This window comes from Leptodactylus fuscus, chromosome 1 (assembly GCF_031893055.1).
Source record: "Leptodactylus fuscus isolate aLepFus1 chromosome 1, aLepFus1.hap2, whole genome shotgun sequence".
Lineage (NCBI taxonomy): Eukaryota > Metazoa > Chordata > Amphibia > Anura > Leptodactylidae > Leptodactylus > Leptodactylus fuscus.
Genome location: NC_134265.1, coordinates 240099581 through 240112317, shown reverse-complemented (window position 1 = coordinate 240112317; position 12737 = coordinate 240099581). Strand labels below are relative to the sequence as shown.

General features: G+C 40.9%; 1 protein-coding gene across 4 annotated transcripts in view; it reads right to left on the bottom strand.

Annotated features, from left to right (window-relative positions):
• RUFY3 (RUN and FYVE domain containing 3) overlaps positions 1 to 12737 on the bottom strand; it is a 76981-nt gene that overhangs the window by 61856 nt on the left and 2388 nt on the right. Inside the window, exon 1 of one of the 4 annotated variants that reach the window (XM_075285144.1) lies at positions 5458 to 5586. The exons of the other annotated variants lie outside the window; for them this stretch is intronic. The gene's annotated coding sequence lies outside the window, so the exon portion shown is untranslated. Of the gene's footprint in view, positions 1 to 5457; positions 5587 to 12737 lie in introns of those variants that run through there. 4 annotated transcript variants of the gene reach the window in all.

The window sequence follows — 12737 nt, the reverse complement described above, 5'->3', positions numbered from 1 at the left end:
CTTGAGGTGCCCCCGTACTACAGATCACAGTGTCAGACACACAGTCCTGGGCTCTCACATACTGAGGGCGGTTTGTCAGGTAGTCTAGGATCCAGTTGGACAGGTGATGGTCCACACCACCAAGGTTCAGCTTCTCCCTCAGTAGCCCTGGCTGAATGGTGTTGAACGCACTGGAGAAATCAAAGAACATTATTCTCACAGTGTTCCCGGGTTTCTCCAGGTGAGAGAGAGCTCTGTATATATTATAGGAGATGTGTTTCTTCACATATATTGCTATTATTCAGTGTTCAGGAAAGAATGCTGTCACTAGGGAAGTTCAGCGCCCCTGTCTGGGGTCAAAAGATTACTAGTTCACCAAATAGCAGAAATTTCAGGATGTGATGACTTTTACAATCACATGACAACAGCAAGTTGTATCCTAAACCACATCATGAGATATCTTCAGAACGGAGCCACATGTTAGGAAGTATCTCTCCCCCCCTTTACATACAGCACCATATCATACCTAGACTCAGGTTCCCTACAGGATTATAAACAGATCATTAATAGCAAACAATTGGAAGTGAACGTTTGTACAGCACAAAGTTTGCGTTCTCTACAGTTAAACACAATCTACTTTCCCCTATACTCAGCCATTTCAGGCAGAGGCATCAGAGGCTACATGGTAGATGCCATCACATTTGCCAGGAGAAAATACAGTATGCTGGTTCCATAGATGTCAGAACCAGCCTGACTCCATTATAAATCAAAGGTGTCTGTCGAATGCCGTTGGTCAATACCATGTAACAAACCCAAGACTGCCTGTATTTTTCTGCATTACTAATGCATATGTGAATTTAGGCTGATTATATAGGGCCTTTCAACAGGATAAAAATCAAATATGGCAATATAATTCTTGCGCCCACAACCTAAACTGTGTGACTGTGTGTGTGTGTGTGTGTGTGTATATATATATATATATATATATATATATATATATATATATATATATATACATATACATACACAGTGCCTACAAGTAGTATTCAACCCCCTGCAGATTTAGCAGGTTTACACATTCTGAATTAACTTGGCATTGTGACATTTGGACTGTAGATCAGCCTGGAAGTGTGAAATGCACTGCAGCAAAAAAGAATGTTATTTCTTTGTTTAATTTTTTTTTAAATTGTGAAAAGTTTATTCAGAGGGTCATTTATTATTCAACCCTTCAAACCACCAGAATTCTGTTTGGTTCCCCTAAAGTATTAATAAGTAGTTCAGGCACAAAGAACAATGAGCTTCACATGTTTGGATTAATTATCTCTTTTTCCAGCCTTTTCTGACTATTTAAGACCCTCCCCAAACTTGTGAACAGCACTCATATATGGTCAACATGGGAAAGACAAAGGAGCATTCCAAGGCCATCAGAGACGAGATCGTGGAGGGTCACAAGGCTGGCAAGGGGTACAAAACTCTTTCCAAGGAGTTGGGCCTACCTGTCTCCACTGTTGGGAGCATCATCGGGAAGTGGAAGGCTTATGGAACTACTGTTAGCCTTCCACGGCCTGGACAGCCTTTGAAAGTTTCCTCCTGTGCCGAGGCCAGGCTTGTCCGAAGAGTCAAGGCTAACCCAAGGACAACAAGGAAGGAGCTCCGGGAAGATCTCATGGCAGTGGGGACATTGGTTTCAGTCAATACCATAAGTAACGTACTCCACCGCAATGGTCTCCGTTCCAGACGAGCCAGTAAGGTACCTTTACTTTCAAAGCGTCATCTCAAGGCTCGTCTACAGTTTGCTCATGATCACTTGGAGGACTCTGAGACAGACTGGTTCAAGGTTCTCTGGTCTGATGAGACCAAGATCGAGATCTTTGGTGCCAACCACACACGTGACGTTTGGAGACTGGATGGCACTGCATACGACCCCAAGAATACCATCCCTACAGTCAAGCATGGTGGTGGCAGCATCCTGCTGTGGGGCTGCTTCTCAGCCAAGGGGCCTGGCCATCTGGTCCGCATCCATGGGAAGATCAAGGATCTTAAGATGGGTCGTCATTTCATCTTCCAACAAGACAACGACCCAAAGCACACAGCCAAGAAAACCAAGGCCTGGTTCAAGAGGGAAAATATCAAGGTGTGGCAGTGGCCTAGTCAATCTCCTGACCTTAACCCAATTGAAAACTTGTGGAAGGAGCTCAAGATTAAAGTCCACATGAGACACCCAAAGAACCTAGATAACTTGGAGAAGATCTGCATGGAGGAGTGGGCCAAGATAACTCCAGAGACCTGTGCCGGCCTGATCAGGGCTTATAAAAGACGATTATCAGCTGTAATTGCAAACAAGGGTTATTCCACAAAATATTAAACCTAGGGGTTGAATAATAATTGACCCACACTTATGTTTAAAATTTATTAAAATTTAACTGAGCAACATAACTTTTTGGTTTGTAAGATTTATGCATCTGTTAATAAATCCTGCTCTTGTTTGAAGTTTGAAGGCTCTAACTTATTTGCATCTTATCAAACCTGCTAAATCTGCAGGGAGTTGAATACTACTTGTAGGCACTATATATATATATATATATATATATATATATATATATATTATATATATATATGCACATTTTGTTTGCACAGATGTCTAGGTCAGTAGATGTCAGGATAAAGGCAGGCTCCAACTGTACATAAGTCTTAAAGATCAATTCAAGTAAAAATCACAGGTCACATACAGGATACAGTCCTTGTGAAAACCTTTTGCCTTAGGCAGGCTGATGTTTTATAACAGGTGGGTGACATATTAAGATGATGATCCCTTGCACAATTTGCTGGGGTCACGTTAGTGTGAAGTCATATAGCATTGTTCGTTGTAGTTAATGCCACATCAGAAAAATGCATGCATTTTGGTTGAATTTATGAAATTACTTTTTAGGGTAAGACAGCACCCAATTGCACAGTCTGAATAAATCATTAGGCTAAGTACACATCTGCATTGGAGTCTCCTTCTGGAGACACTGCTACAGAAACCACCAAAAATCAGATGAGAGAAAAGTTCTTTCCTCTCTGCCTCTGCCAGTTTCAGTATAAAAATGGTTGTCACCCAAGGAATACTCAGCGGACCCAGTTTTAGTCTATGGGGACCGCTGGTGTCCGCAGATAACCGCTGTTGGGTTCTCAGTCAATTAGGTCTCCCAACAGACCAGAACAACAGAGACCAGCACGGATGTGAACCTAGCCTTAGGCTACATGCACATTAAACATAGATGCAACTTTTTTATCCCACCAGTGCCACAAATATTTCATCCATTTTCAGTCCATGTGTCAGATGCATGTCGTCAGATAAAAACAGACAAAAATAAGACTAGACAGAAAAAAAAAAAAAAAAAGAAAGAAAAATAAGTCAGTTATATGTTCTGTTTTCACCTTGTGTTCATGTGGTCTTAGGCTGAGTCCAGACTTTTTTTTATCCGGAATAGCGGATAGCTGCGACTCGATGCCGGTGGCCCTCTTTAATGAGCTTTATTAAGGAAATTTAAAAAAAAAAAAAAAAAAACCCACACACAACACAATTGTCCCTTTTTAATACTGTCTGACCAGACAGGTTTTTTTTTATTTTTAAGGCTGGTATGTCCTGGAGTGTACTTTTAAAAAAAGCACAAGTCATAAATACATGGGACCTTAGCCTCACACGGTATCAGGCCGCAGGAAAAACTGCAGTGGCAATGCATTGTGTTTTTTTCCTGCTGTGTTTTTCACAGAAAGTCCGAAGAGGTTTCCTCTGTGGTCTTTGTTTCAATTATACCTACCGTATATACTTGAGTATAAGCCGACCCGAATATAAGCCGAGACACCTAATTTTACCACAAAAAACTGGGAACACTTATTGACTCGAGTATAAGCCGAGGGGGAGAAATCCAGCATTGCAGATAAAAACTCTGGTCATGTGCATTGCAGCTTAGTAAGTCCATATGCCTCATAGTAATAGCAGTTAACCCCATCAAGTCCCTCACATTAACCTCCTGTGTACCTCACATAAGAGTTACTGATATGTGGGACATATGGAGGTAATAATTAGGTATCTTCATAATTAAGGTCCTTCATTAGTACCCTCATGTGTCTCTCATATTACTTACCCTTATATGGGGCACACAGGGGTTAATATGAGGGATATGATGGGGATAACTGCTATTAATGTGAGGCACATGGAGTTACTGAAACTAAATTAATAACCCCAAATGCCTGACAATAATAGACAGAGTAACTAATGAAAGGTTCCTGTGTGTGTCACTTTACTGTAGCTTCCTCTCCTCCATACAACAGACATCTTCCATAAGACACAATGAATCCTGGCCACTCATCTGCAGGGTAGACGCTAAATCATAGTGTGCTAAAGGACCTCTGATGACGTCATGACCATGTGATCTGGTGTGGGCGGAGCTACTAGGATTTAGACTCAACCTTATCTGCAGATGTTGCATACCAGTGGCTACAGGACCTTTGATGACATCACAGTCACGTGACCTCATGACAAGCCAATCACAGAGCAGTAGCACTAAAGGACCTCCCCCTTCCAGTTTTCTGTGCTCCGTGGACCCTGACTCGTGTATAAGCCAAGGAGAGCTTTTTCAGCATGAAAAATGTGCTGAAAAAGTCAGCTTATACTCGAGTATATACGGTATACAGAAACCATATGCTTTTCCATAGATACAATTGACGTGCTGCGATTTCCAAAACCGCAAGGAATATGCTAGAATCCCATCAACCTTGCGGTGACTGTAAAATGCTGTGTATTTTCCACCATGTGGGTCCCCAGATTGAATGGGATCTCCATTTATACCACACCCTCTTTTTCCAACAAAAAGGAAAAGTGGCAAAGACAGCATAACATCTGGAGAAAATGGTGCAAATGCAGAGCAGAAAAAGATCCCAAAAAGGTAGAATTTACAACCAAAACGGCACAAGTAGCTTAATAAATGTGCCCCAAGGAGTTTCCGAAAGCACTGACCAGACTAGAAAGCTTCCTGGATTATTAAGCAATTGATTACTTGTGAGCCATTCTTTTCAGCAGGGACACAAAAATACTCTAGAAATCCATTCTAAGAAATACTCAAGAGACATCACAGAGGCAGGGTCATTGATCAGCAGGCAAAAAAAAAAAACCCACACACAGATGCTTCCATTTCACCACATCGCTCTCACAACGCAGAAACATATGTAAACATAAATAAATGATCAATGTAAGCTCATCATTATCCAGAGTCACTCATCAAGAAAACAAAATATGACTGGAATATGAAGCAAGATGTGAACAGATAGTCTTCCCGAAAAATATTGGTTTTTTTTTTATTACTAAGAAATAAACAACATTATCAACAGCTGGTAGCTGTGGCATCATGACTCACCCACTCTTGTAAAGAAGAAGGGAGGATATCGTGTACCTTTAATCCATATTCATTCACACACACTCACTCAATAAATAACCTTCTAAAGGACGCCGTTCAGTTCACGGTGATATCCGACACAGTGACACCTTACAGCTGCAGATGGCACACACACAGCACCATCATCTGGACTACAGGGGTTATCCCGGAAAGTGCAGCAGATGGATCCGCTCACAGCATCACAGTGACCAAATGCTGAACTCTGTACTGCAGACACAGCTCAGTAAATGCGCCAGGTACAAGATAATCCCTATTACACAAATCCTTGCCAATGTTATGAAGATGATAAGACAACATGTTAGTGTACAAGAAGAAACTAAGAGGAATGAGACGATTTCTCTACCATTTGAATGATAGAAAGTGAATAAATCAGCTACAGAATAATAGATTTGTTAGTGGATCAATATTTTATATCAGGATCTGGTATAACAGAATACTATAAAAGGGTTAGAATAAACGGGTAATCAAAAGTGTTAAGATTAATAAGCAATGCTTCCTCTGATGCCGCCCCCTGCTACCTCGTGTCACCCCCTCTAACTCATAGATTGTAAACAATAGCGAGCAGGGACCTCTGTCCCATTGTGTGAAGTGACCATTTCTTTTGTAATGCATCTTTTTGACTGTACTCAAAGCCTACAAATTGTACAGTGCTGTGGAATATGTTTGTGCTATATAAACAACATTTAATTATTATTCTTATTAAATTGTACTGGTCATGTTAGGGTGTATTCACATGTCCTGTCAAAAAACCGTGGCAAAACTACAGCATTTATTCTAGATTTTATTTTATGTAAAAGACACAAATGCAACCGTCAATGTTTTCCAGGCAAACTGGAAAGGGGGGGTGGTGGTAAAAGGGTGCATGCCATGCAGAAGTCAAGTGACTCAAATGACCACTGCTGCCAATCATTGGGCACTGGAGACATATTAGCAGGACGTCATTGGTTCCAAACATGGGACCACTGAGGCCAGTGATTTGCAGCTGTTATCACCCAATCCAATGTTATCTGGCCCATGAATATACCTTTTTTTTTTCCTTCCCAGTCTCCAAAAGAAGTTTTTTTTTCTCTTTGATTTCAAATAGTCATATGAGAACTTGGAAACATTTAATGTTCATACAATGTATTGTGAATAGGTAAATATAATAATTTGTGAAATAGAGGGGGGCGGGGGACCAAACACAATTCATTACCATTGATTGCCCTGTAAAATATAAAAAAAAAATTTCCAAACAATGTTTGCTTTGTGTTACCCTATTCTGACACCCATAACATTTTTAAATTTCCATCTATGGAGCCACGTAAGGATTCATTGATCCAGTTACAGAAGTACCCCAGCTCCTATCTTCTTGCATTAGTGACTCTTTCCCCCTCACAACTTCTCCAGTCTCAGTTTCCAGCTATTTCTTCTTTCCTTGTCTTTCAAACCCCCCTAAGAAACCCTCCGTTGACCCATCCGATGCTGCCAACTACCGACTCACCTCCAATCTCCAAAATCTTGGAAAGCCTTTTCTACTTCTAATCCACCATCTTTCCGCTTACTCTCCTCTCAACCTCTTACAATTTGTCTTCAATCTACTGAAACGGCCTTTACAAAAGTTTCCAAAGATTTCCTGACAGCTTAATATAAAGGAAACTATTCTCTTCTTATTCTTCCAGAACCATTTGACACCATAGACCGTCTGCTCCTCTTCAGTATGGCCTGCTCTATCCGCCTCACAGGCACTGTTCTTTCTTGGTTCTATCTTTCAGGCCACCTTTTCAGTGAATAATTTGTAGGCTTTTTCACTTCCCTTTTCCTCTTGCGGTTGGGGTTCCCCAGGGCTCAGTCCTAGTTCCACTTCTCTTCTCACTCTACACCGGCCCCATTTGAAAAACCATTAATCAGATTTGGCTTTCTGTACCATCTTTATGCAGATACCCAATTAAAAACATCACTACTGTATTATCCTGATCCACAAAGCTCTCCAAAATGGTGCACCTCCCTACATTTCTTCGCTCATCTGTCTACCACCCAACCCATGCTTTCTATTCGGATCAATAACTTAAAACTAACATCCTCTATTATTAGAAATTCCCATATCCGTCAAAGAGATTTTTCCCAAGCTGCACCATTACCTTGGACAATCAGATTAACTCCCAAGTTCTACAGCTTCATGTGCATCCTAAAGACACATCTCCTCAAACAGGCCTATCATATTTCCTAACACTTCTAGTTATGCTCCCGCATGTGTTCATGCCCCCCACCATTATCTCACAGAACATGATGCCTTTATCTGAGTTTAACCACTTCCGGACCGCCCATAGACTATATACTTCCGGATAGTGGTTGCCTAGTTCTGACAGGACGTACCGGTACATCCAGTCAGAACACAACAGCTGCACGGAGATCGTGTAGCTACTGAAGCTGGGAGCCGGCTGTAACTTCAGCCGGAGCTCCCAGAGAGATGGCAGGGAAGATTTATTACCTCCCCATTAGGAATCCCTGTGTCCAAAAATGCCCGCTCTACTGATATTTTTCAACCTGCCGTGTTTTTTTTTTTTCACCATTTTGCCTCTGATTTAAATAAAAGGTGATCTAAGCAATAGACATTCCCCAAAATGGTATAACTAAAAAATACATCTGGCCCCGCAAAAAAAACCCCACTATGCATCCCTGTACAGCTGCAGGGTCACCTGTCAACGTGGCCTTGCAGCTGTTGCAAAACTACAACTCCCATATATTAAATATTTTACCATTTTTTTTTGCTTCAAATTTTTTTCCCCTATTCTCCTCCTCAAAATCCTAGGTGCGTCTTATAGTCCAGCGCGCCTTATAGTCTGAAAAATATGGTACATGTGTAACCCGCAATTAGTGGTAAATGTATGCGACTGGCAGAGTGAAGTAACACCTGTAGGATGGCAGCACATTATGTACCTGGATGCGGAATCCAGTCCTCGGTTGTCGGTACCTTCACTTTTCTGTAAGTGAAACGCAGATTAATTTTGCCACATTTAATTCCTGGCAGTGGAGTAACAGCAAAACCCCAGCCAGGAATTATTGTGTATCACACTTACACCAAAGTGACAGCACGGGGACTGGATTTGGCTATAGCCTCATTTAGGTACAGTGTCACCACCCAAAGAAACACCCTAAAGCTGAGGCCCCACTTGGTTGAAATGCAGCTTTTTTTTTTTGTTGTTGTTGCAAACTTTGATGCATTTTTTTTTTAGACAAAGCCAGGAGTGGATTGAGCAGAAGGGCGACATATAAGAAGCTTCCTAGGTATTTCCCATTACTTTTGTAGCCATTCTTGGCTTGGTCTCAAAAAAAAAAAAAAAAAAAAATTATTATTTATTTATTTTTTTAAAACGCAGCAGGGGGCAACACGGTGGCTCAGTGGTTAGCACTACAGGACAAACATCTGCAAGGAGTTTGTATGTTCTCCACGTGTTTGTGTAGATTTCCTTCCATACTCCAAAGAAATACTGATAGGGAAAAATGCACATTGTGAGCTCTATACGGGGCTCACAATGTACATTAAAAAAAAAAAAAAAAAAAAAAAAACAGCAAAATCTGCAACAAAAACGCTTAGTTTCTGCACCACGGGGCCTCAGTCTTAGGTCACACGTATTGCTTTCTTCAGGCAGAAAACACCTGAAGAAAGGTCATGTCGTTTCTTTTTTTCTGCTAGCAGTCTACATAGGCCACTATTGTAAAGGGGCGGATTTTGAAGCGAAATCCGCTGTCAAAATCAGCCTCTTTGTCCCTGTGTGAACTAGCCCTTAAGCCTCCTGCACACTAGTGGTACAGATGTGGTTTTCACTGACCTATACGTTAAAAATTAATTGACAAGGCTGATAATACAGAAAGAAATAGTCTTCTCCATAACTTGCTGCTCTTCAATTTGTCCAGACACACAGCTGCAAAAATAATGTCTGCGTATATGGGCCATTGAAATGTATAGCACTGCGCTTTTTTTTTTTTTTTCCACAGTTGTGGACAAAAAGTATGGTCATTTGCATTACAGTTTAGCAACTCTATGTCCCTTATATTAAAGGGGTTGTCCCATCTCAAGGATCCTATCTATACTGCTAGCTTATGTGGATTTAAGACTTTTCCTAAATACATTGCTTCAACAAAACTGCTTTGTTTGGCCTCTATCTGAGATTATTCACTTCATTGATTACACTGTGTTTCCATAACCAGGACCTGGGGATAATCTTATCTCTCCACCCAGGACAAGTAAGGTAGCTCCTTGCTCTCAGGGAGAGAGGGGGAGCTGAGTGCTCTGAGCAAGCTTGTATTTCTGAGCTGTTTATCTCCCTCTTCCGTTTATCAGGTTTGCTAATTGAATTTTGCTGATAAGGGCTGAGACAGGAAGTCTGTTACCTCTGTATGTAAACACAGACCTAAAAGTGAGTATATTGCAAGCTGACTCATGGTCCCGTAGCATATAAGTTTGGGATTCTCATCACCTAACAAATCAAGTTCTGCTACATAAGCTTCATATTGTGCATCTTCCAGTGATACTGTGCTAATTTATTTACAATCATCCCTCATTACTGACTGCAAACATGTACTGCTATAAAGAGAGCTAGAAGAGCTGGCTTTGTCTGTGAGATAGCAAGTGAAACTCCGCCCACCAATTTACCGACAAAACCAGGAAGTGAACAGAGCTTACAGCCTGCAGGTTGGTGAACAGGCATGTTGGGAATACCCCTTTAACAGTAGGTAACCCCATCATGTTCCTTACATTAACCCCTGTGTGTGTTACATAAGAGTTACTGATATGTGAGAGACATGGAAGTAATAATTAAAGGGAGTCTGTCATTGGCTATATCGTTTTTTTAAATAAGCATATCTTTACATAGCCTTTAGAGAGGCTATTCTAGGCATACCTTTCATTCATTGATCAACGCAGCCATTTTTTAAAATGAATCCGGTTTTCTTGATATGCAAATTACTCATGAGGGAGAACCGGAAGCCTTATCACTGTTCCCCGAGCACCACTGCGTTATCAGCCACCTCCAGTTCTCACCGCCCCCTTCTTTACATATGATCCCTCCTTCTACACCTCTTCACTGCATACTTCAGAGCAGCCAGTCACATACAGAGCGATTAAAATCTTGCACATGCACTTTACGTGACTAGCTGCTCTGGAAGCTACAGGAAAGACATGGATAGCTACAGTAGAAAGCGCAATGGAGAATAAGTAATCCAGCAGTCTTGTCTGGCAGAGCAGGGAAATCAGTCTTTGGACTCCAGGTTATCAGAGTTAAATTAACATTCAGTGGACTATTTCAGTTTAATAATAAAATTGCACGGTTTTTCTGTTTTTGAATAACACTGGATTTAAAAAAAAAAAAAAAAAAAAAAACATAGAGAAAGGTTCTCAGAATAACTACCAGCAAACCATAAACACTTAATATAATCCAAAAAAATACTCATGGGGCCTATAAAATATGCCAGTGGCGAAAGCAAATAAAATATATTCTACAGCAACATCTAATCAATAGCCTTATTCATTACATAAATGAAATCCTAAGTGAAAGGATCCTGGATCTTGCAGCATGTAGTGCTATTTTATCCAGTAAAGTGACAGATAGACCTCATCTGAGCAACTTTAATAACTTATAAGTGCTGATAAAGTAATGCGTAATCTACTAAATGTCCTATCCGCAGAAAATAGCTCTGAATTAAAGAAAAATAAAGTCTTACCACTGTATAATCCAATCCATGTAGACAAGATTTCAGAAAAAAAAAAAAAAAAAAAAAAATTAACAGCAGCATTAAATTCACTGCATAATGAATGAATGAGGGACTATTCACATGACCAATTTTTTGACAGTGTTTTCTTGAACAGTCCAAAATATAGAACATGTCCAATTTTTAACTGTGTTTTAACAACCAAAAAGGAGAAGCGCTGCAGTACTCCAGCACCACCGCAATATAGGGGGACAGAGTAGTTCCCTGATATCTACTATCTAAGACAATAAGAAATGAACCAATGGCACTGCTGGTGAACTAAGGCTAGGTTCACACCTGTGCTGGGTTATTCCATTTCATTACATTCAGCTTTAAAAATACGGAGAGAAAAGTCCTGCAAGCAGCGCTTTTTTTCTCTGCATTTTTCTACCCTTTTCGGGCGGAAACTAGATGGAAACTCAGTGGACCCCATTGACAATACGGGGAATTACGTTCCTCATTCCGCTTTAAAAATGCGGAGAGAAAAGTCCTTCCTGCAAGCAGGCTTTTTCTATCTGCATTTTTCAGGTGAAAACCTGGCGGACCCCATCCCATTATAGTCTACAGAAAACCAAAAGCAGGAGTGAACCTAGACTGGAAGACTTATGCAGCGAGAGAAGAGATTATAGACCCCCAGGCATCATCATACCAACCTGTGAGCAGGACCCTAACTTAAAGGGGCTCTATCACTAGGAAAAGTCATTTTTAACTAATCACATCTTTGCATAGCCTTTAGAAAAACTATTCCACACTTATCTTTAGTATGTAGATCGCCTCAGTGGTTTCTGAATAAGTCCGTTTTTATTCATATGCTAATTAGACTGTTGCACGATATATTGTGCACTCCTCTCCTGTTGTTTCCTATGGGAGGCTGCTGCTACTGCTGATGACTCAGCTTCCTGTTTGCCTCACACACATAAGAGATAATAGAAGAGAGGAGGCTGCTGGGAACTTCCTGAGCTGGCTGGAAGGTCATTAGCATATTAATAAAAATGGACTTATTCAGAAACCACTGAGGCAATTTACATACTAAAGGTAGGTGTGGAATAACCTTTCTAAAGCCTGTGCAAGGATGTGATTAGTTAAAAATGACTTTTCCCAGTGATAGAGCCCCTTTAAGCAACCAGCTGTAAACAATGAGGAGAAAAGAATTGAGGTGCTGGGGAACAGCAACCAACCTGACCATCATAGAAAGTATGCAGAGGTGGCCTAAAATCTAGGCAAAGGATTGTAAACACTGAGGAGCTGTATCTGGCAAACAGAACACTTCATTCAGCTTCAGATACAAGTCTGATATGATGTCCTTGAGATCAAAATACCCCTTTAAGTGTTCTCTTTATATTTCCCACTCCTTCTTAAGCCACTCTTCACTTTGGCAAAAAAAAATAAAAAATCTGCAACACAAAAAGCAGCTACTGCAACATGTGGCCTCAGCTTAAAGCGGGTTGTACATGACCATGTGCTAACTGGCGGCTGTGGATGAACGGCATGGGCAGCGCGCGAGCGACACGGATATTCACTGGCTGTGCTTCTGCGGCCCATTTTATTCAATGAATAGGAGCCACGGAAGAAGGGCTGCAAAATTGGACAGGA